Source organism: Ranitomeya variabilis, chromosome 4 (assembly GCF_051348905.1).
Source record: "Ranitomeya variabilis isolate aRanVar5 chromosome 4, aRanVar5.hap1, whole genome shotgun sequence".
Lineage (NCBI taxonomy): Eukaryota > Metazoa > Chordata > Amphibia > Anura > Dendrobatidae > Ranitomeya > Ranitomeya variabilis.
This window is the reverse complement of record NC_135235.1, coordinates 405,225,561-405,248,465: the sequence shown is the minus strand read 5'-3', so window position 1 is coordinate 405,248,465 and position 22,905 is coordinate 405,225,561.

Genomic DNA, 22,905 nt, shown 5'->3' with positions numbered 1-22,905 from the left:
CAATAACGGGCGATCAAAAGAACGTATCTGCACAGAATTGGAATCATTAAAAATGCCAGCTTGGCACGCAAAAAGAAGCCCTCAAATACCCCAGATCATGAAAAATGGAGACGCTACGAGTATCGGAAAATGACGCAATTTTATTTTATTTTTTTTTAGCAAAGTTTGGAATTTTTTTTCACCACTTAGGTAAAAAATAACCTAGTCATGTTAGGTGTCTATGAACTCGTACTGACCTGGAGAATCGTAATGGCATGTCAGTTTTAGCATTTAGTGAACCTAGCAAAAAAGCCAAACAAAAAGCAAGTGTGGGACTGCACTTTTTTTGCAATTTCACCGCACTTGGAATTTTTTTCCCGTTTTCTAGTACACGACATGCTAAAACCAATGATGTCGTTCAAAAGTACAACTTGTCCCGCAAAAAATAAGCCCTCACATGGCCAAATTGACGGAAAAATAAAAAAGTTATGGCTCTGGGAAGGAGGGGAGTGAAAAACGAACACGGAAAAACGGAAAATCCCAAGGTCATGAAGGGGTTAAGATATATTTTTTCATTTTTAAACAAAGCTATATGACTAAATCAAATGAATACATGCATATTATCCATCGTACGGTACTACAGCGCCACCGCCTGCCTGTTGAATGTAAATGTTCTCTGCAGTATGTAAAATAGGGGGCAGGTCAGTGAGGGGTCAGTGACCTGTCAGAAGCCATCAGTATGAATACCTAATCAGAGCACAACATGAAGATTCCCCCACAGGCCGCCCCGGAGCACGAGCATATCATTAACTAAAAAAACTGACAATAAAGATTAAACAACAACCACAAGACTGATTTCATCAACCAAGGTGTCATTGTAATCAGTATAAACAACAACCACAAGACTGATTTCATCAACCAAGGTGTCATTGTAATCAGTATAATGGCGCCGACCTGACAGTGTCTGTAGGTTACTGAGCACAACCCTGCTGACAGATTCCCTTTAAGAAAATAAAGAACTGCAGAACCATCCATGACCAGTAGGCGGCATCATTTAACATACATTTCAGCATCTTATAAGCATTTTATGCTGCTCTCGGATTAGGTGACTGATTCCCTATAAGGAGCTGTAATCTGCTTTTCCTAATAATGGACTGAAAACAAATATGTAATTGACCTCTGCTGCTATAAAAAGGAAGGGCAGCGTCTCACTGTGCCGCTCAGTCTGCTCCATTCTGACTATGCATTAAGTGCTATTTTTTATAGTGCTTTGATACTTTAAGGTTCAGCTTTTTTTTTTTGACCAAGAACACCCCCCTCCTCTATCAACATAGCATCTCCAAGCAGCCAGCTCAGAATCACCATATTAATACTGAGGACAGAGAAGACCCCTGATCCACATAGCACAGGATGGACCAGAACTGACAAGCTCCAGTGATTCCACAGCCCAAGCCTCCCATAGTAGCTAGGATTACAGGTGTGCGCCACAGCACCCAGCAGAGATGGGAGCATTACTGACCTATAGTGATGAGCGAACGTGCTCGACACTACTTGTTACTCGCCCGAGTATCACTGTGCTCGGTGTACTCGGAGAGCACCCAGTATTTCTGGGATTATTCGGCGGGAGCTCGAGTCTCCGCCCTGCAATTCTGGCGCTCTTTAGAAGGCCAATGACAATGCAGGGATTGCCATGCACTGTAATGCCGCAGCCAACTTTGTTGTGGTATTACAGTGATTGGCTGGCCACACAGTGTCATCACGTCTATAAGAGACCTGCTCGCCGCATTCTGCTCCAGACTTAGCGAGTGTAGGTAGAGCTGCTGCTGAGATAGGGTCAGAATCATCCTTTTAAGGGCTCATTTCCACATGCGAGGCACACGTCCGTATCTCGCATGTGGAAACCAAGCTCTGGCGCCGGCACTCCAGAGCAGAGCGTGCGGCCGCATAGGAACACATGGAGCTGCACAGCTCCGCTCCAAAGTGCCGGCGCCAGAGCTTGGTTTCCACATGCGAGACACGGACGTGTTTCTCGCAAATGGAAACAAGCCCTAATAGTGTGGGTCTGCTAGTGTTCAGTCCACAAATCCTGAGAAACCAACAGTCCTTTTTAGGGCTAATTCGGGGGTCTTGAGATTGCAGTGCTAGGTAGGCAGAGGAGTCTATGTGCACATATCCATATCAGTGCAAGCCCTGCAGGCACTGTGAGTACATAGCTCTCACTGCATACCTCAAAAGGTTACATTAATGTCTGCTGCTGCCTATTTAATATACCTTAAAAGTTCCCTTTAAAGTGAATGTACCACCAGGTAATTACTGCCCCATCTGAGAGCAGCATGATGTAGGGATAGAGACTTACTGTTCTTATTTGATAAAATAACTGCTTCATCTGCTGCAGATCTACCAGTGCTGTATAAACCTGCTCACAGCACTGATTGGAAGGTTTTTATTTACACTGTGGATATGTGAGCAGGTTGCCGGATGCAGTAACGGACAGAAGACTGAGCAAGAGTTAACGTTACTGGAACAGGGGTATACTCCACGCAGGGAGGAGATAGGATACAATTTGGGTTTAACAGTTGGTGTTCAGGATGGGGCACTGGCGTAGCTAGAGCTTTTGCCGCCCGGGGCTGTTCCCGAATTTGGCGCCCCCCCTCCCATTGCCGTCACTCAACGCCAGGCACCGCCCCTCAGCGCTGTTAACCCATGAAATCCGGCGCCTGCACTGTGTATAGCTGTTTGGTGCAGGCGCAGAGAGCTCTGGCCGTCTGACGTCACAGCCAGGCTTGCAGACTGCACCTGTGCAGCGAGTGCGGCCACCCACCTTGGTAATCCCAGCCCCGCAGTGTGTTATGCATTATGCAGAGTGCGGGGCTGGGATTCACAAGCAGGGCGGCCGCACAGGCGCAGTGTCCAGCATTTCCCCAGTGTGTCCAGCAATCTGCCCCAGTGTCCAGCATTGCCCCAGTGTGTCCAGCAATCTGCCCCAGTGTCCAGCATTGCCCCCAGTGTGTCCAGCAATCTGCCCCAGTGTCCAGCATTGCCCCCAGTGTGTCCAGCAATCTGCCCCAGTGTCCAGCATTGCCCCCAGTGTGTCCAGCAATCTGCCCCAGTGTCCAGCATTGCCCCAGTGTGTCCAGCAATCTGCCCCAGTGTCCAGCAATCTGCCCCAGTGTCCAACATTGCCCCAGTGTGTCCAGCAATCTGCCCCAGTGTGTCCAGCATTGCCCCCAGTGTGTCCAGCAATCTGCCCCAGTGTCCAGCATTGCCCCCAGTGTGTCCAGCAATCTGCCCCAGTGTCCAGCATTGCCCCCAGTGTGTCCAGCAATCTGCCCCAGTGTCCAGCATTGCCCCCAGTGTGTCCAGCAATCTGCTTCAGTGTCCAGCATTGCCCCCAGTGTGTCCAGCAATCTGCCCAAGTGTCAAGCATTGCCCCCAGTGTGTCCAGCAATCTGCCCCAGTGTCCAGCATTGCCCCCAGTGTGTCCAGCAATCTGCCCCAGTGTCCAGCATTGCCCCCATTGTGTCCAGCAATCTGCCCCAGTGTCCAGCATTGCCCCCAGTGTGTCCAGCAATCTGCCCCAGTGTCCAGCATTGCCCCCAGTGTGTCCAGCAATCTGCCCCAGTGTCCAGCATTGCCCCCAGTATGTCCAGCATATTACCCCCAGTGTGTCTGAGTCAGACATAAAGAAAAAAAAAAAGTAAAATCCTCACCTCTCCCGTTCCCAGCGCAGGTCCGGTGCACTCAGCGTCTCTCCGGCTCTGCAACGCTCAGGACAGAGAGGCTGAGCGCGCATTGATGACGTCATCGCACCCTCTGCCCTGAGACATCGCAGAGTCAGAGGGCGCCAAAGACGCTGCAGCTGCCGCAGGAACCAGGAGAGGTGAGTGTTAGAATGGGGGCCCCAATGCCAGAGCTGTAGAAGGGGGGCCCAATGCCTGCGCTGGCATCGGGGGGGGGGCCTGGTCGTGGCGGCGGTCGGCGCCGCCCGAAGATTTAAAGGGCCCGCGTCTCTCTTTTTTTTTTTTCTTCTTCCTCCTCCTCTCTGCCCCCGCACCCCCCTATCTACGACACTGGGATGGGGTAAAGTATGTAATAGAGATAACAACAGTTCTCAAGGGTTAACTTATCAGTCTGACAGCTTCATGACTGAAGAGTCCACAGTGGGTACGGTGGCGCCAACACGGTCAGTGTGGGGTGGATCCGGTGTCATCCTGCAGGTGTCCTTGAGTTGAATCCTGATGGCACCAGCTTGTCCTCGGCATCTTTAACATGTTTCTTTGTCTGGGGTTTGCTGCGCGGGGTGCAGTACAGTCCACAACACTAATGGAGCTTCCTAAGCGGTGCGCACACGTTACTCACGGGCACAGAGTGTCTGGCACCTCGCGTCGCAGCAGCCAGCGGGCACAAGGCAAGATACTGGTCACAGTCTTTGTCAGTTACTGCAGGGAAGCACGATCGCGGGCCTGCGCTACTCCAGTGCTCAGGAGTACCCCCGGTCTGGTCCTTCTTACACTCCCCCTCTCCTTTCGCTCGCCATTCCACGAGCAAGATTTCTTGTAGCAAGCGTTGACATTTCCCTATTTCTTGGACGATCTGTTGCCAAATAAATTGGTCTTGGTTGTATCTGTTGGGAGGTATTCCCGCCGTTGTTCATTCAGTGCGCAATGCAACTTCTTCTGGAACTTCAGGTGCCTGCTCCTCTTCTGGGACAACGTGTAGTAGATCAGGGATTTCTTCTTCACAATCAACAGCTGTGGGAGGAGATAATTCGGGAGCACTCTGCACCTCCTCCACCTGATCAGGATCTCTTGATAAGCAAGAACATAGCATGTTCCGATGGACCACTTGAGTAGGGGGCTTCTTTCTCCCCCTCAGATTGGACTTCGTAGACGGGACCATCGGTGCTGATTCTTCGTTTCACTCTATACGGAGTCTTTTCCCATCGGTGCTCCAGCTTGTCCCAAGGGCGCTTGTCTCGGACCAACACAAGTCAGTGTAATGTTTGCAGCTGGTGACAATGTTCTCGAAACCAGGTGGACACACCAGTCTGCAGGTAGTTGTAAGGGGGTGAAGAGGAAGACGAGCCCAAAGGAGGTTGCTTTCCCTGCTCCTTACCTGGAACCACTTAGTCATACAGCTGGGTTGTTGGGGGGAGGACTGTCTGCCCTGGACAGAGGGGACCATGTGACTGCTGGGGGCGGAGAGGAAGAGAGAGGAGTGTGGTAAGAAAAGAGCAGGAGAGTAGAGCATGCGAGACAGAAGAGACAGCGCACCAGAGAGAAAGCAGACTGCAGCGCCGCGCTCCCCACGAGAGAGTGCTCCCCGTGAGGGCACTGAGGCTGAGATACCCACCATAGTGAAGGCCGTATGTGAGGGTGTGGACTCGGAAGCCTCCGTAATCAGAGAAGACTTTTCCCCTGACAGTGCAGAGACAGTGACCCAAGTGCACAGTCACAGTGACCACAGTGACAAGCCAAGACCCCTGAGCGTGATAAGTAACTGCCCAGTGTGTGTGAAGCATTCCTACTGCAGAGAGACAGCCAGCTCAACATACAGAGACTTGTGCAGCAGTGTGCTGTGCTACTTCCTGCTTCCAGTTTCACTCTGAGAAAAAGACTGCAAAGATTTAACCCCGGAGTCTCCAGTTCCCAGGAGACAGAGGAGAGACTTTAGAATCTTCAAGTGCTGCTGGTGACTGTAGGAATAAGGGCTCTCCAGTCAGGACCTCGCTGGAATGATAAGTTACAAGAACACTCATTAACCATTTCTATTCCGCTTAACTGTTTCATAGCTTCAGTTAGCTTGTTGTGTATTGTTATACTGTTTGCTTTATCTCTACTAACCCCCTGTTTTCTCCATGCGAGGAGATTCTTACTCCTGTTAATAAATCCCCCTCAACAGTTGGTCTGTCTGTTCCATGGTGACATACTCAACCCTGCACTCTATTACACTTGGCATAATCGGCAGGATGTCACATGGTAGCGCGGAAAGGGCAGACCAAGCAGTTGGCGGAGGCCCCACGTCTAGCAGCTCCCTGGGAGCCATGTTGGTTAACCTGCCAAAATTCTCGGGGAGCGATGTCATGTTGTGGAGTTGGACGGAGCGCATTCGAGGGATGATGCGGATGCATCCTATGACGCTGGCTCTGCAGGCGGAAATAGCTGTGATGGCCCCTAGAGGGGGATGCACTGGACTCTGTTATGCTCAGACCCCCCCAGGCAAGAGATACCCTGGACAAAGTATTACGTATACTTGAGGAGACGCATGGGGACCCCACTGACGTAGGGGAGCTGCGCATGCAACTATTTCGCCGGGTACAAAATGAGGGGGAGACCGTGATGCATTATATGAATGCCCTGCAGCAGCTTCATACTGCCATAATACAGAAGGATGGTGTAGGTGTGGGGTCAATTGACGTGCTGCGAGACCAACTGGTGACAGGCTTGCGAGATTTGTTGATGAAACAGGCCCTGTGAGAGCGCATGCGAGTAAAGCCAGATATGACCTCTGAGGTCGGGAGTGATGCACGCGAGCAAGAGCAAGGTGTGGTAGTGCCAGTGGGGAAGGTATCGAGCGGGGAGGTAACTACCCCTCAATGGGTAGAAGACTTGAAGAAGGAGGTTAAGCGGGTCCATGAGGAAGTGGCTGAATATAAGAAGACCCCAGAGTACAGCCCTCTGGTGCAAGAAAGAGAGACCGCCCCCCAAAGTGAGACTAGTGCTACTGAGTGAAGAAGACTGCCTACATGCTACAATTGTGGAGCACCCAGTCAGAATGAAGAGGAGACCACATGGACCTGGGATTCCCGGTTGAAGATAAGAAGAATCTGGGAAGAGATTGAGAGTCTGGGGAAAGCCCTTACTGCCGTTTTGGGGACCAGCGGCATACCCCGAGGGAACATGTGGAAGCCGCCAGAAAGAGATAGAGGAGAGGTGCGTAGCATGAAGAAGGCTTCAGTGGTGGCCCCAGAGTGTAATTCCGTATCCTGGGGTGAAGAGCAATCGCAGATGAGAGATGTCTCCTGCCGATCCAGACTAAAGCGCCCTCCAGACAGACGCAGACGTGAGTGCTGGTCGTGCAGAAGGGTGGGACGCATGTCCAGAAATTGCCCTACCTGAGAAGAGATCCACTCACCCCTCTGAGGGTCCTGCTAACTGGAGGGAACGTCACCCCTGGAGGGCGTGGTACGGCAGAAAGAGAAGAGCCCCCACCTAGAGCAAGACAGTACCACAATGTCGGATGCCAAGGAGAAGGGGAGAAAGTGCCAAGTGTTCCTGCGACGCTCATTTTCAAGGTGCTAGTCCTAGTCAATGAGGAGGAACCACTAATGTCGTCCCCTGAGGTAAAGAGTGTGCTGGCTGTCAGCTAGCAAGATCCTGATCGGACAGAGGAAATGGAACAGCTGTGTGAGACAGGGCATGTGGCGTAGAAGCCCTGGGAAGTGATGCCCGCAGAGCCCGGCGCAGATGACAAAGAGTCCAGCCTGCATGGTGTTAATCCATCTGATTCTAGTTTAGACAAGAATGCTCATGTCAAAGAGAGGGGGAGCTATGGAGAAGAATTACTTGTACTAAGTCCCCAGACTGAGGAACCCGGGCAAGAAGTCCCTAAAATTTCCAATAACGACAAGGAAAAGGACGAATCGTCTATGCAAGCATCTGCTACCTGCAAAACCAAGAAGAAGAAAAAGAAGAGGACAGTGGATGCTGTTGGAAAATATAATGTGACAACACAAGATTCATCTGAGGAATTGTCTTCTATGGCTGCCGATGAAATAGAGGAAGAATATCTCAACCTGACTGATGAGCAACTCCTAGACCATTTAGTTTGGCAGTATGTGAAAGAAGAAAGGCAGAATTGAAGGTATCTGACTCCACTCAAGAGAAGCACGAAGATTTCTCACCCGTGGAATGGCGAGCTTCAAGAGAGGGGAAAAGTATGGGGGTGAAGAGGAAGACGAGCCCAAAGGAGATGGCTTTCCCTGCTCCTTACCTGGAACCACTTAGTCATACAGCTGGGCTGTTGGGGGGAGGACTTTCTGCCCTGGACAGAGGGGACCATGTGACTGCTGGGGGTGCAGAGGAAGAGAGAGGAGTGTTGTCAGAAAAGAGCGGGAGAGCAGAGCGTGCGAGACAGAGGGGACAATGCGCCAGAGAGAAAGCAGGCTGCAGCGCCACTCTCCCCACGAGAGAGTGCTCCCCGTGAGGGCACTGAGGCTGAGATACCCACCATAGTGAAGGCCATATGTGAGGGTGTGGACTCGGAAGCCTCCGTAATCAGAGAAAACTTTTCCCCTGACAGTGCAGAGACAGTGACCCGAGCGCGCAGCCCCGGTGACCGCAGTGACAAGCCAAGACCCCTTAGTGTGATAAGTAACTGCCCAGTGTGTGCGAAGCATTCTTACTGCAGAGAGACTGCCAGCTCAACATACAGAGACTTGTGCAGCAGTGTGCTGTGCTACTTCCTGCTTCCAGTTTCACTCTGACAAAAAAACTGCAAAGATTTAACCCCGGAGTCTCCAGTTCCCAGGAGACAGAGGAGAAACTTCAGAATCTTCAAGTGCTGCTGGTGACTGTACCCATGTTGGAATAAGGACTCTCTAGTCAGGACCTCGCAGGATCGATAAGTTACAAGAACACTTGTTAACCATTTCTATTCCACTTAACAGTTTCATAGCTTCAGTTAGCTTGTTGTGTATTGTTATACTGTTTGCTTTATCTGTACTAACCCCCTGTTTTCTCCCTGAGAGGAGAATCTTACTCCTGTTAATAAATCCCCCTCAACAGTTGGTCTGTCTGTTAAGTGATGACATACTCAATCCTGCACTCTATTACATAGTCATCCTCTGGATCCAATTACAGCTCAGTAATCTCTCTTCCTGGTTGGCCAAATAGCAGGGTATATGGCGTGTACCCGGTGATGCGATGTACTCGGTTATTGTACACCCAAACTAATTCAGCTACGAATTCAGGCCAACGGGCCTTTCTGTCTTCCTCTAGCATCTTCAGCATCTGAATCTGTCATGTCGGACGCTGTTCAGACCAGGTCGTCCGACAGACAGCGGTAATTACGCTTTTGTCCACTATGCGCTCATTGGCGTCGGCTAGATTTTACCTAGTGATCGGATTGGAAGCTGGGCCATGCCCATTGCCTTTAAATAGTTCTCCATTAGTCAAACACAATGTTATATATCTCCTGTAAGGGGGCTCGGTTAGCTCTAAAATGGGAGTGATTGGATGTATTCCATTGGTTAGTGGGTTGAGCATGAGCAAGTCCATGGGCAGATCCATGAGGTCATCAGGGTGGGTTGGTCCGTGAGGTCATCAGGGTGGGCGTCACTGTGGGTGGATCCATGAGGTCATCAGGGTGGGCGTCATCTTGGATACCAGAGCACACGGTCTGCTGATACAGGAAATGGCAGCCATCTTTAGTGTCTTCATTGTTCATCTTGGATACCAGAGCACACGGCTCTGGTACAGGAGATGGCGGCCATCTTTAGTGTCTCACTTTGATCTGAGGAAAACTTATGTAAGGTTAAACAAAACATGTTATGGGTTGCTTCTCTCAATTACCTTATGTCTTGAGGTTAATTAAGTATTTGATCTTATGGCTCTCCTCAACAGAAACACTGCTCAAAAGACACAGGGACAGCATGAGGATCGCCCCTGGAAGCATTCCTGACTCCTAGTTCACAGCTGTAAACATTTTTTTCCGAGATTCATGCCATTTTTCCCAGTGCAACAAAACACACACTAAAACGAAACCAAAACAGATTTTCCTGGGAAATATGTCAAGGTACATCCTTTGCAGGTTAGTGACTTGCCTATAAGGCCAAATATTTAATCCCAGACCAAAAATTTCCTCTCCCACTTAGGCTTAGTTCAGACGCAGTGTTTTTGAAGTGTTTTTCAACTTTAACATTGCTTTCAACCACTACAAATGCACTCACTGGGAAATGTCATTGTAACATTTAACACCCCTAGCTGACCATGTGGAGTGTGACACATAAGCAGACCCATCTTGTTTCATTTTTGAAAGAGGGACTCTTAACCCCTTTCTGACCTCGGACGGGATAGTACGTCCGAGGTCAGATCCCCTGCTTTGATGCAGGGCTCCGCGGTGAGCCCGCAACAAAGCCGGGACATGTCAGCTGTTTTGAACAGCTGACATGTGCCCGCAATAGCGGCGGGTGAAATCGTGATTCACCCGCCGCTATTAACTAGTTAAATTCCGCTGTCAAACGCAGACAGCGGCATTTAACCGGCGCTTCCGGCCGGGCGGCCAGAAATGAGCGCATCGCCGACCCCCGTCACATGATCGGAGGTCAGCGATGCTTCTGAATAGTAACCATAGAGGTACTTGAGACCTCTATGGTTACTGATCCCCGGCAGCTGTGAGCGCCACCCTGTGGTTGGCGCCCACAGCACACCTGCATTTCTGCTACTTAGCAGCAAACATCAGATCGCTGCTATGTAGCAGAGCCGATCGTGTTGTGCCAGCTTCTAGCCTCCCATGAAGGCTATTGAAGCATGGCAAAAGTAAAAAAAAAAGTAAAAAAAAATGTGAAAAAAATAAAAAAAATATAATAGTTTAAATCACCACTTTTTCGCCCCATTCAAAATAAATCAATAAAAAAATAATCAAACCTACATATATTTGGTATCGCCGCGATCAGAATAGCCCGATCTATCAATAAAAAAAGTATTAACCTGATCGCTAAACGGCGTAACGAGAAAAATATTCGAAATGCCAGAATTACGATTTTTTGGTCGCCGCGACATTGCATTAAAATGCAATAACGGGCGATCAAAAGAACGTATCTGCACTGAAATGGTATCATTAAAAACACCAGCTCGGCATGCAAAAAATAAGCCCTCAACCGACCCCAGATCAGGAAAAATACAGATGCTACGAGTATCGGAAAATGGCGCAATTTTTTTTTTTTTTAGCAAAGTTTGGAATTTTTTTTCACCACTTAGATAAAAAAATAACCCAGTCAAGTTAGGTGTCTATGAACTTGTACTGACCTGGAGAATCATAATGGCAGGTCAGTTTTAGCATTTAGTGAACCTAGCAAAAAAGGCAAACAAAAAACAAGTGTGAGACTGCACTTTTTTTGCAATTTCACCGCACTTGGAATTTTTTTCCTGTTTTCTAGTACACGACATGGTAAAACCAATGATGTCATTCAAAAGTACAACTCGTCCCGCAAAAAATAAGCCCTCACATGGTCACATTGACGGAAAAATAAAAAAGTTATGGTTCTGGGAAGGAGGGGAGTGAAAAACGAACACGGAAATATGGAAAATCCCAATGTCACGAAAGGGTTAAAGTCACAGAGCCTATTTTTACTGGTGCATCAGGGGGCATTAATCTTCTTAAAGGGCCATTATTAAACTGTGGGTCTCCTAAGCTGTTGTAGCCTATGCTGTGCGTGGATGGGCTGCCAAGCATTACGACGCACCACAATACCCCTTTCATAAGATGTCCAGGGGGGACTCCTGAAAAAGTGTTGCATTGAAGTCAGGGCCTGCCCTGCTACCAATTCATATGCACCCCAATAAGCCTTTGAACCCACATACTGGATGGGTCCCTGAAAATCCACTTCACAATATGCATTTTGTACGCCGTACTTCTTTGTTTTACACATTGGCAGCAAAGCCAGCCCTGCTGCATAGTCAGTCATATGCACCCCATTATGCCTTGGAACCCACATACTGGATGGGCCCATGAAAATCCACTTCACAATATGCATTTTGTACTCTGTACTCCTTTGCTTTACACATTGGCAGCAAGGCCAGCCCTGCTGCATAGTCAGTCATATGCACCCCATTACGCCTTGGAACTCACATACTGGATGGGCCCATGAAAATCCACTTCACAATATGCATTTTGTACTCTGTACTCCTTTGTTTTACACATTGGCAGCAAAGCAAGCCCTGCTGCATAGTCAGTCATATGCACCTCAAAGGCCAATTTGATTGCCAACAACTCTCTGTTGCCGATATCGTAGTTACGTTCGGTGGGCGACAGTTTCTTGGAAAAGTAGGCGCATGAATGCAAACCGCTCAAGGATGAGCCTTGTGACAGCACCGCCCCCACACCAACCTCAGACGCATCGACTTCCACCACAAAAGGTTTCGATACATCTGGCTGCACAAGAATGGGGCCGAAACAAACCTGTTCTTAAGAGATTCAAATGCGCGAACAGCAGCCTCAGGCAAAACTGAGAAATTGGTACCCTTTTTAGTCATGTCAGTTAGCGGTTTAGCAATGATGGAAAAATCCTTGATAAATTTCATATAGTACCCAAGGAACCGCTGAAGAGCTTTCAGGTTATCAGGCCGTTCCCAATGCAACACCGCTTGCACCTTAGCGGCGTCCATTTTAAAACCAGAAGCAGACACAATATAGCCCAAGAAAGGCAACTCCTGTACCGAAAACACACATTTCTCCAGTTTTGCATATAGCTTATTCTCTCTGAGAAGCTGTAACACCTGCCTGACATGATCTAAATGAGTATCACGGTCGCAAGAATATATGAGGATGTCATCTAGGTACACAATAACGAATTTCCCCAAAACATGTGAGAACACATCATTTATGAAATGCTGAAACACTGCAGGTGCGTTTGTCAACCCAAATGGCATCACCAAATTTTCAAAATGACCCTCAGGGGTATTAAAAGCCGTCTTCCACTCATCACCTTGACGGACTCTTATGAGGTTGTACGCCCTCCTGAGGTCAAGCTTGGTAAACCACTTAGCACCTGCCACCTGGTTGAACAAATCCGGTATCAATGGCATAGGGTATGGATCATGAATCGTAATCTGGTTTAACTCCCTGAAATCCAGACATGGCCATAGTCCACCATTTTTCTTCTTAACGAAGAAGAACCCTGCTGCCACAGGTGAGGATGAAGGCCTGATGTGCCCTTTGCTCAAACTTTCAGCAATGTAATCCTTTAGCGCTTGTCTCTCCGGACCGGAGATGTTAAACATCCTTGCTTTAGGCAATTTAGCCCCTGGTTTAAACCTGATAGTACAGTCATAGGAGCAATGTGGTGGCAACTCTGAACCACCCTTCTCAGAGAACACATCCACAAAATCCAGAAGTGACGCAGAAACGCTTGAAGTCAAAGCAGCAACACATGTGGCCAAGCAATTCTCCTGACAAAAATCACTCCACTGAATTATGTCCTGAGTTTTCCAGTCAATCACCGGGTTGTGTGTAGACAACCATGGAAAACCCAGAACCAATTGTGCCGGAAGACTCTTGAGCACCTTACATGTAACGTGCTCAAAATGAAGAACCCCAATGTGGAGTTTAATCTCAGCCACAAACTCAGTAATCTCCCCCTGTGGGAGAGGAGCAGAATTGATGGTGACCACGCGGATAGGATGAGGCAGTTTTTCGATCTTAAAACCAGCAGTGGCGCAAACTCCTCATCAATGAGATTTGTGGCAGAACTGCAGCGCCCCAGAGTCCTGGTCATTGCAGTACTGTGGCTCCGCCGCTAAGGGGGGCTATGGTACGTCTGGTGGCACTGAAGGAGTTAATCTGACCAGGTATCACAGACACCAAAACATTTCACAGTCTGGCCTCCAGGGGGAGCTAAGGGTACTCCTCACAGTCTGGTAAAACTGGGGGTTAGGCAGGAAGTTAGAGAGAATGCTGACTGGGTTGGAACCAGGCAACACCTTGTGGCAGAGGGTGTTGTAGGGGAAGATTCGGTAGGGTCCCTGTCAGGGGTGGGATCCTGACAGAGGCCTGGCAAACAGAGAGAAAGCTACGGGACTGCGCCTGCACTTCATAGCGGCGGTGCCCTAAGAAAGGACAAGAAGCGAGATTTATTGTGCTGAGTGAGAAACGAGATCAAAGCAAGAAGGAGAATACCAGTAGGAGTCGTGCTGTAAGATCGAGGCAACATCCTACTGAGGTGCAAACAACCGGCGGCCGGAACGCCGAGGAGGTACAGAGCTCTAAGCCATACTTCAAACCAACGGCAGGACAGTCAGTCACAGGCGGGCTGTCTCACCTAAATCACCTACGCAGACATAGGGGGCAACCTTTGGAGAGGGGCGACTCTAGGGTCCCGGAAGAGCTCCGAGCCTACCCGTCATACGGGTGCGTCCCAACCGTAACATCAGGGAGGGACGGAGGATTAGCAGAACATCATCTAATCGAGTTGTGAGGGAACACGAGAAACAGACACAACAGTTGTGGGGACTATCCCGTAAGCTCAGCAGGGGAGGACCACAACACATAGCGCTAGTAGGAAGGCACAGATTTCCACCTGCAAAGGGAACTCTGGAGGTGTCATCGGACCGGCCGGACTTGCGCAGCCTGGTTAACCGTATTCCGGATTGAGGACTGTGAGACCTTCAGTAAAGAGGTAAAGAGACTGCAACCTGGTGTCCTCGTTATTAACTGCGACCGGCACTACACCGCACTACCAACACCATCCACATCTATTATTGTACGCCCCTCAGCAGGGTCACGGACCGGGTCTAGCCACCGTGACAACCCCAGAGCAGAGACTCACAGGCCCGGTACCGGGTACCCCTCGGCCCTGCGGCAGTGGGGGCGCTGCAAACTTGGCGTCACGAACAGGATCTACTTAAGCCTGAAGAATCGGGTCATGTGTGCCTTGGAACTGTGATTTACTGTGCTTGGACTGTACTTTATTGCAAAGACTGTGCTGTGCCACTTGCCGCCAAAATCCGCCGCCATTGCAGCGCTGAGGAGAGCGCAGGAGAAGAAGAGGGGCGTGGAGAAGGCGTAGACAAGCTGGAGAGCGCGAAAGACAATGGCCGCCCAGTCTAAATATTGTTGCATCTTAAGGGCGGGCCCGTCAAAATGGGAGATCCACCTCCTGATCTTCTATGGCGGGCGGAGACCGAAGAAACGAAACTATGACTCAGAGGAGGTGGGACTGGAGACTAGAGAAGGCCTGCAGAAAAGGATGGCCCCGCATCAACCCCCGTCACCAGAGGATTACTCTGATATGCCCCCGCTGGAGGATCTGGATCCGTGGGAGCTGTCGATGGGGCATCCTTTGCCTGCGCGGTCCCCAGCCCGTGTGCCTCCCCCAGGGGAAAGGAGTGACGCTGGAGGAGTCACCCCAGGTAGGGGTACTGAGTGCCACGGCCCCCAGGGAGACCGCATCATCTCTGCACCAGACCCGGCCGCCGCTGCGGCCACTGGCGCCCCAGCATTCCTGCCATCTGCTCCCAAAGAACCGGGGGGGCCAGACATGGGGCCCTTCCCTTGGGGAGAGTACAGGAACCACCTGATTGCGGAGTTCCAGCGGGAAGTGGAGCGGGAGGCACATGGCGAGCTGCTGGAGGGCTCCCTGCCGAAGTGGGGCGTTGTGATTGTTTACCTGCCCCAGACAGGAAAAGGCTTCGTGCAGGAGATTGGGACAGCCCTGAGAGTCCGCATCACCCGGGATGAAGTGGAGCCCTGCCTGTGCGGAGACGGCGCCAAGTCCTTCCTGAAGCCGGGGGATGTGGTCACATATCGCCGACACCTAAAGGGGAGCAGCTGGTGGGCCTGGGATATGCAGCGCTGCACCGCCGTTCTGGCGGTATCCCGAACCGAGGGGGAGGAGCTTGCCGCTGAAGCCGCTGCTGCCGCCGCCGCCAGCATCATCCATCGGCCCACGCAGACCCTCATCGCAGCGCACGACCTGGTCGTGCAGAAGACCCGAACCCACGGGGTACACCTGGCCGCGGGAGTAAACTTGGAGTCCAGCTTATCCGGGCCGCAGAAAGCCACCTGCCAGGTAAAGCCTCGGTGGGGGTTGCCAGAAACAGAGTAAGCAAAAATGCTTTAATGAATGTACATAGTTAACTGTTTCTCTGCTATTTTGCTGCTAAAACCCGTCTAGGGTTAACTCTTAAAGGGATCCCTTTGTTGACCCGGGATCCCTATTATTTTTGTTTGGTTTCTACGTTTTGCACAAGTTATCCAGAACTGCTGAATCATGAACAATGCATGATACAAACTTCTTGTATATAGTTTGCACCTTCTTAAAGGTGCTCTCTACTGGTTTTACATAAAAGACGGACTCTTTGCGAAGATACGGTTCCTGGAACTTGTACTGGAGTCCTTGCTGCATGCGGACTTGCAGCTTGAGAGGTTGCACTACCTCATAGAGACTTGGTCCCCTCTTAAAGGGGATGTTCACATCCTGCACTTATGAACAGTGTTGCCTTAAGATGGTTGAATGGCAATAATGTCTTGAAAAGAAAGTATTGATGATGTTGATCTGTGAAAGTTAAATGTAACCAACTAGTTGATTGTAAGAAATGTTCAATAATGATAATAGAAGAATGAGGACAGGAAGTGAACCCGTAGGGGTTAGTAGTGAGTCCTCCTAGGAGCCATATAGAGATGGCTCAGTGATCCTAAACTGAAAGAAAAATGATATGTTCTATACTGTGTATAGTAGTGGAAGGACAGTAGGCTCGGGCGGAAAGGAGCGGTCCTGTAACAGAAAGGAGAGGCAGTAGGTCTGGAGCAGTTAGGACAGGCGGTCCTGCAGATTTAAAGAAGGAGAATGCATAAAAGTTAATTAGCCTTATATGTGATATAAGAAGGTCTTTAGTGGATTTAGCGAGTACGTCCTTAAAGGCAAAGTTGGATTATTGTTCAAAAATTTTGCACTTAGTAGAATACCCGGTTGGGTAAGAAAAGTTATTTATAGTCAAGTTATTTAAAAGTATTTAACCATGTTTGTAACGTTCAAGTGTCCTCACCTCCCATAAAGGGAAGCTCTGTTAAAAAGTTGACTTGTACTTGCATTTTCAAAATTGTATGTCTTTTTGCTGACATGTATTGTTGTTTTCTTCCCAGTCCAGGAGTACTGGATTTAACCGGGGGGGAATGCAGCACCCCAGAGTCCTGGTCGTTGCAGTACTGTGGCTCCGCCGCTAAGGGGGGCTTTGGTATGTCTGATGGCACTGAAGGAGTTCATCTGACCAGGTATCACAGACACCAATACATTTCACAGTCTGGCCTCCAGGGGGAGCTAAGGGTACTATTCATTAGGCCACTCCTCACAGTCTGGTAAAACTGGGGGTTAGGCAGGAAGTTAGAGAGAATGCTGACTGGGTTGGAACCAGGCAACACCTTGTGGCAGAGGGTGTTGTAGGGGAAGATTCGGTAGGGTCCCTGTCAGGGGTGGGATCCTGACAGAGGCCTGGCAAACAGAGAGAAAGCTACGGGACCGCGCCTGCACTTCATAGCGGTGGTGCCCTAAGAAAGGACAAGAAGCGAGATTTATTGTGCTGAGTGAGAAACGAGATCAAAGCAAGAAGGAGAATACCAGTAGGAGTCGTGCTGTAAGATCGAGGCAACATCCTACTGAGGTGCAAACAACCGGCAGCCGGAACGCCGAGGAGGTACAGAGCTCGAAGCCATACTTCAAACCAACGGCAGGATAGTCAGTCACAGGCGGGCTGTCTCACCTAAATCACCTACGCAGACATAGGGGGCAACCTTTGGAGAGGGGCGACTCTAGGGTCCCGGAAGAGCTCCGAGCCTACCCGTCATACGGGTGCGTCCCAACCGTAACATCAGGGAGGGACGGAGGATTAGCAGAACATCATCTAATCGAGTTGTGAGGGAACACGAGAAACAGACACAACAGTTGTGGGGACTATCCCGTAAGCTCAGCAGGGGAGGACCACAACACATAGCGCTAGTAGGAAGGCACAGATTTCCACCTGCAAAGGGAACTCTGGAGGTGCCATCGGACCGGCCGGACTTGCGCAGCCTGGTTAACCGTATTCCGGATTGAGGACTGTGAGACCTTCAGTAAAGAGGTAAAGAGACTGCAACCTGGTGTCCTCGTTATTAACTGCGACCGGCACTACACCGCACTACCAACACCATCCACATCTATTATTGTACGCCCCTCAGCAGGGTCACGGACCGGGTCTAGCCACCGTGACAACCCCAGAGCAGAGACTCACAGGCCCGGTACCGGGTACCCCTCGGCCCTGCGGCAGTGGGGGCGCTGCAGAACCACTATCCACAAAAGCAGTGATTGGCAGCTCTCTGCCAGCGACAACAACTTTGGCAGGGAGCATGCACTGAGAAACACATCATGGAGGATATACATAAGCTCAGATTGGACTCCTCCACACCCTCTGAGCTTAGAAGTTCTTCCGCCGTTGCGTTTTTCTTTGACAACAGAGGACAGATATCAATAAAATGACCATTTTTTTCCGCAGTATAAACAGGCTCCCTGCTTTCTGAGTACAGGAGCACGATGCTTAACATGTGATACCCCTGCGAATTTCATGGGTTCTGTGGGCTCACCTGCAGCAACCTCACGTGAACCTAAACCTTCTCCCACAGGCAGCGTCTCATGCTCCCCCTGACGCAAATGGCGATCAATGCGGACAACAAGACTCATAGCGGAATCTAGTGAAGTTGGAGTCTCGTACATCAGGAGGGCTTTTTTAACCCTATTAGAACCTCCATGAATAAAGTGACTCCGCAGCTGGGAATCATTCCACTGAGTGTAGACCGCCCAGCGGCAAAATTCAGAACAGTAATCCTCTGCAACTCGCTCCCCCTGGCGAATAGTGCGTATCTTCGATTCTGCTAGAGCCATTCTGTCAGGTTCATCGTAAATATTTCCAAGAAAGGAAAAAAAACTCTCCACAGAGTCAAATGCAGCAGAATCAGATGGCAAAGAAAACGCCCATGCTTGGGGATCCCCGCTTAATAATGATAACACCAGGCCCACACGCTGAGCCTCATTACCTGAGGAGATCGGACATATCCGAAAATACAGTTTGCAAGCTTCATGAAAAGAAACAAATTTACTGTGTTCCCCAGCAAATTTTTCAGGCAAAGGAAACTTAGGCTCAGCAACTCTACCTGTCGCTCCAGCTTGCATATTAGATACTGCAAGTCCCTGTTGCTGCACTGCCCCCCTCAACTCATTGACCTGTAGGGACAGTGCCTCCAACTGGTGGGTTATGGAAGTCATGGGATCCATGACCAAACAAAAAAAAAAAGGAAACCCCCTTTTTTTTTTTTTTTTTTTTTAAGGCCGATTATAATGTCACGGGGAGACTAGGTGGGCAGGGGCTAATAACCCGGGCCCCTGCAATTTCCCTCAGAATAGGGAAATCCTGACTGACCCTCTACCTAGAGTTTACACTGATGGTGTGCATGTCTAGGCCTCGACCCTCGCCCTGTCTCCTGTTTCAACCCTAGGCTGAAACCACCGCCCACCACCCAGTGAAAAGATAATACACCAATACCCACAGTTAGCACAGACAGGGATAACGGAAAATATACACCACGCCGCAGACACTCAGGAATACACTATAAATGCGCAGGGCAAATAAATAAAAATATAGGAAGGAGTAAATAAGACAAAGGGAAATACTCCACCAGCAACGATACTCCAACTACTAGCTCACCACTCCAGACCGAGATAACAACGCATAAGACAGAAGCTATAATCGGCGACGCCCAATGTTCAGGAGAACTAAAAAGCCCTTCTTGGAGCTGAGCCACACATTGATCAAGGAGAGTTACAGCTGACTGTGTCTGGTGTATTTCTTTAGTGCACATGATCAATATCCATTAGGCCAGGAGTAGGCAACTAGAGAATTGAACATTATATTAATTGTTCAACCCTAATATTTGGCCGCCCAACCTGGGGCCAGCAGAGGAGAGCCCTGAACCCTGAGGACCGGCGAGTGGAATGGCTGGATGCACTGAATACCCCGAACCTGGAGACTGATTACCTCCTTAACAGAACACGGTAAGTCTGCTGATTTTTATAATCTGTAGTCTTTACCTGTGTCCTTCGGGGTATCCTGTGCAGATTGCCTGACCGTGTCCGGTTTTCTTGGTATCTGTAAGACGGCAGAAAGGGTCTCTCCGCTGCTGGTCATTTACTTGCAAGAACCGTCACATGTTTTAGTTGCCTGCTGCCTGTTACATGTTGTGAAGAGGGGAGATGACTAGTAGTTAAGAGACGCAAGTTTTTTTTTTCTACAGAGGGAGAGGCAAGTGATAAAACAGGAAGAGCAAGTTTTTTGTTTTTTTTTACAGAAGGAGATGACTGGTAGTTAAAAGAAGCATTGTGTTTGGAACAGGAAGAGCAGTTTTTTTTTTTGTTTTTTTTTAAAAGAAAAGAAGCAAGTGTATACAGAAGGAAAAGCATGTGGTAGAATGGGATAAACAGGTTTTTTAGAGAAGGATAAGCAAGCAAGTGTAGGGAAAAAAAATAAATAAATAAATAAAATAAATTTTTGTCTGTGGTATATGGTTGTCGCCTGTGATAAGATTTTCAGTTCTGTATAAGAGAGACTAGGACCTGGAGCGATTGACTTGGCCTAGGGGGGCCCGGTAAAGCTTGGAGTGATTGACTCAGTTCGGGCATAATAAATTGTGTAGCGGCTCATTGAAACTTGGAGCGAATTGGCTCAGTTCGAGCCAATTAAATTTATAGTTTTTCTTTTTTTTTTTTTTTGCCCCGTGACATCGAGTGAGTGACTCTGCACGGGGACTGGTAAGTTAGGGAGCAATTTGACAAAGTAGGGAATAATTGGTTTATAAAGTACGGAGCACGGAAGTCAGACAGGGACCACGTGACAAGAAGCAATAGAAACTGAGTACTGCAGACTCAGTTCCCTTTAGAATCTCAGGTTTGAGTCATCTCCCCCGTCTTATTGTTTGTTTGGCGTTTGTTATCTTGATAGATAGATATATATACTGTATATCTATAGAAACATGGAGAAATTAATGCAGTTCTGCCGTATTGGCACTAAGCCAAATTCAGATGGCAAGTTAGACCCGTGCACATTAGTAGCGACTCGTGAAGGGAAGAGTCATATTAAGCAATGTAAAAAGCTTATGAAGTTGTGTGGAATGCCAGAAGGGGGAAGGTTGCAGCCCCTGGACTGGAAGCTTGTCTTGAAAGAAAGAAAAGGTATCCTAGAAGATAATGGATTGTTGTCTACTGCTAGGGCATGGGAAAGAGTCTCTGAAAGTCTGTATAGAGAAAATTGGGTAGAGGAGGAAAGGAATACAAAGGGTAGAGTTTTGACTTATGTGTATTACAAAAATATATCCTGTGAGCGGCCACCACCGTATAATGGTGGCCCAGAGCCATGTGCTAAATGTAATAGCGGCCATTTTGTTGATGGCACATGTGTTAAATGTAATAGCAGCCATCTTGTGGATGGCAAATGTAATTCTGACGGCGGCCATTTTGTGGATGGCAAATGTAAATCTAATAGCGGCCATTTTGTGGATGGCAAATGTAATTCTGTCGGCGGCCATTTTGTGGATGGCAAATGTAAATCTAATAGCGGCCATTTTGTGGATGGCAAATGTAAATCTAATAGCGGCCATTTTGTGGATGGCAAATGTAATTCTGACGGCGGCCATTTTGTGGATGGCAAATGTAATTCTGACGGCAGCTATGTTGTGGATGGCAAATGTGCTGCTCCTGGTGGTAAACATCTCAGACTAAGTCTACACACCACATCACCAAATCCTTGTTACCCAGTAATGACCACTAACGGCCAATACTATATTCCTTCGGGAAGTGAACAGGCTTTACCCATGTTTCCTATCTCAGTGGTTTCCAATGGGGCACCAACCCTTTCCCCTATCACTCCTGTCGTGAATCCAGCAATCCTCCCACCTGGATCGTCCCCGGCACCTACCCTTTCTACTGTCACTTCCACTGCCAATTTAGCCGCACACCCACATGAGATGCTCCAAGCAGCGGCCTCTCCTCCCAATGCTTCCACTACAACAGCACTCTCACGCAGTCTACATAACCCTATACCCAGTAGCTCACAGGCTGTCTCGCAGCCAAGCGCACACCTGTATGGGACGGTGGCAACTGTAACAAGGGGGGCTCAATCTGGGAGGGGGATACCAATAGCACAGGAAGCACAAAGGGGAGGGAATGTTGGAAACCTATTTTTTGAAAAAGAACTTCCTGAGGGACCCTTGGTAGTGGTGGGAAAGGGTGACATAACAAAAATGGAGACAGACACTATTGTTAATGCTGCCAATTCTCGGTTAGGACACAATGGAGGTGTAGCTAGAGCTATAGTGGAAGCAGGAGGGGTGACTATTCAAGCTGACAGTCAAATCATTGTTGAGTCACGTGGTCAGATAGCTGTTGGGGACATAGCGGTGACTAAAGCTGGCAATCTCTCATGTAGAATGATCATACACGCTGTGACCCCTAATGTTGACCCTATTCATCCAGACATTAGTGCTCAACAACTTCGTGCAGCAATAACTCGCATTTTATAGTATGCAAATGCAGTGCCCCCACTGCCGCAGGGCCGAGGGGTACCCGGTACCGGGCCTCTGAGTCTCTGCTCTGGGATTGTCACGGTGGCTAGACCCGGTCCGTGACCCTGCTGAGGGGCGCCCAATAATAGGTGTGGATGGTGGTGGTAGTGCGGTGCAGTGCTGGTCACAGTAAATAACGAGGACACCAGGTTGCAGTCTCTTTACCTCTTTACTGAAGGCTTCAGGCTCCTCAGTCCGGAATACGGTCAACCAGGCTGCGCAAGTCCGGCCGGTCCGATGGCACCTCCAGAGTTCCCTTTGCAGGTGGAAATCTGTGCCTACCTTCTAGCGCTTGTGTGTTGCGGTCCTCCCCTGCTGTGCTTACGGGATAGTCCCCACAACTGTTGTGTCTGTTTCTCGTGTTCACTCACAACTCGATTCTGATGTTCTTCTCCGTCCCCCAGATGATATGGCTAGGACGCACCCGTATGACGGGTAGGCTCGGAGCTCTTCCTGGACCCTAGTGTCGCCCTTCTCCTGTTGTTGCCCCCTGTGTCTTTGTAGGTGATTTGTGTGAGACAGCCTGCCTATAGCTGACTGTCCTGCTGTAGGTTTGAAGTATTGCTTGGA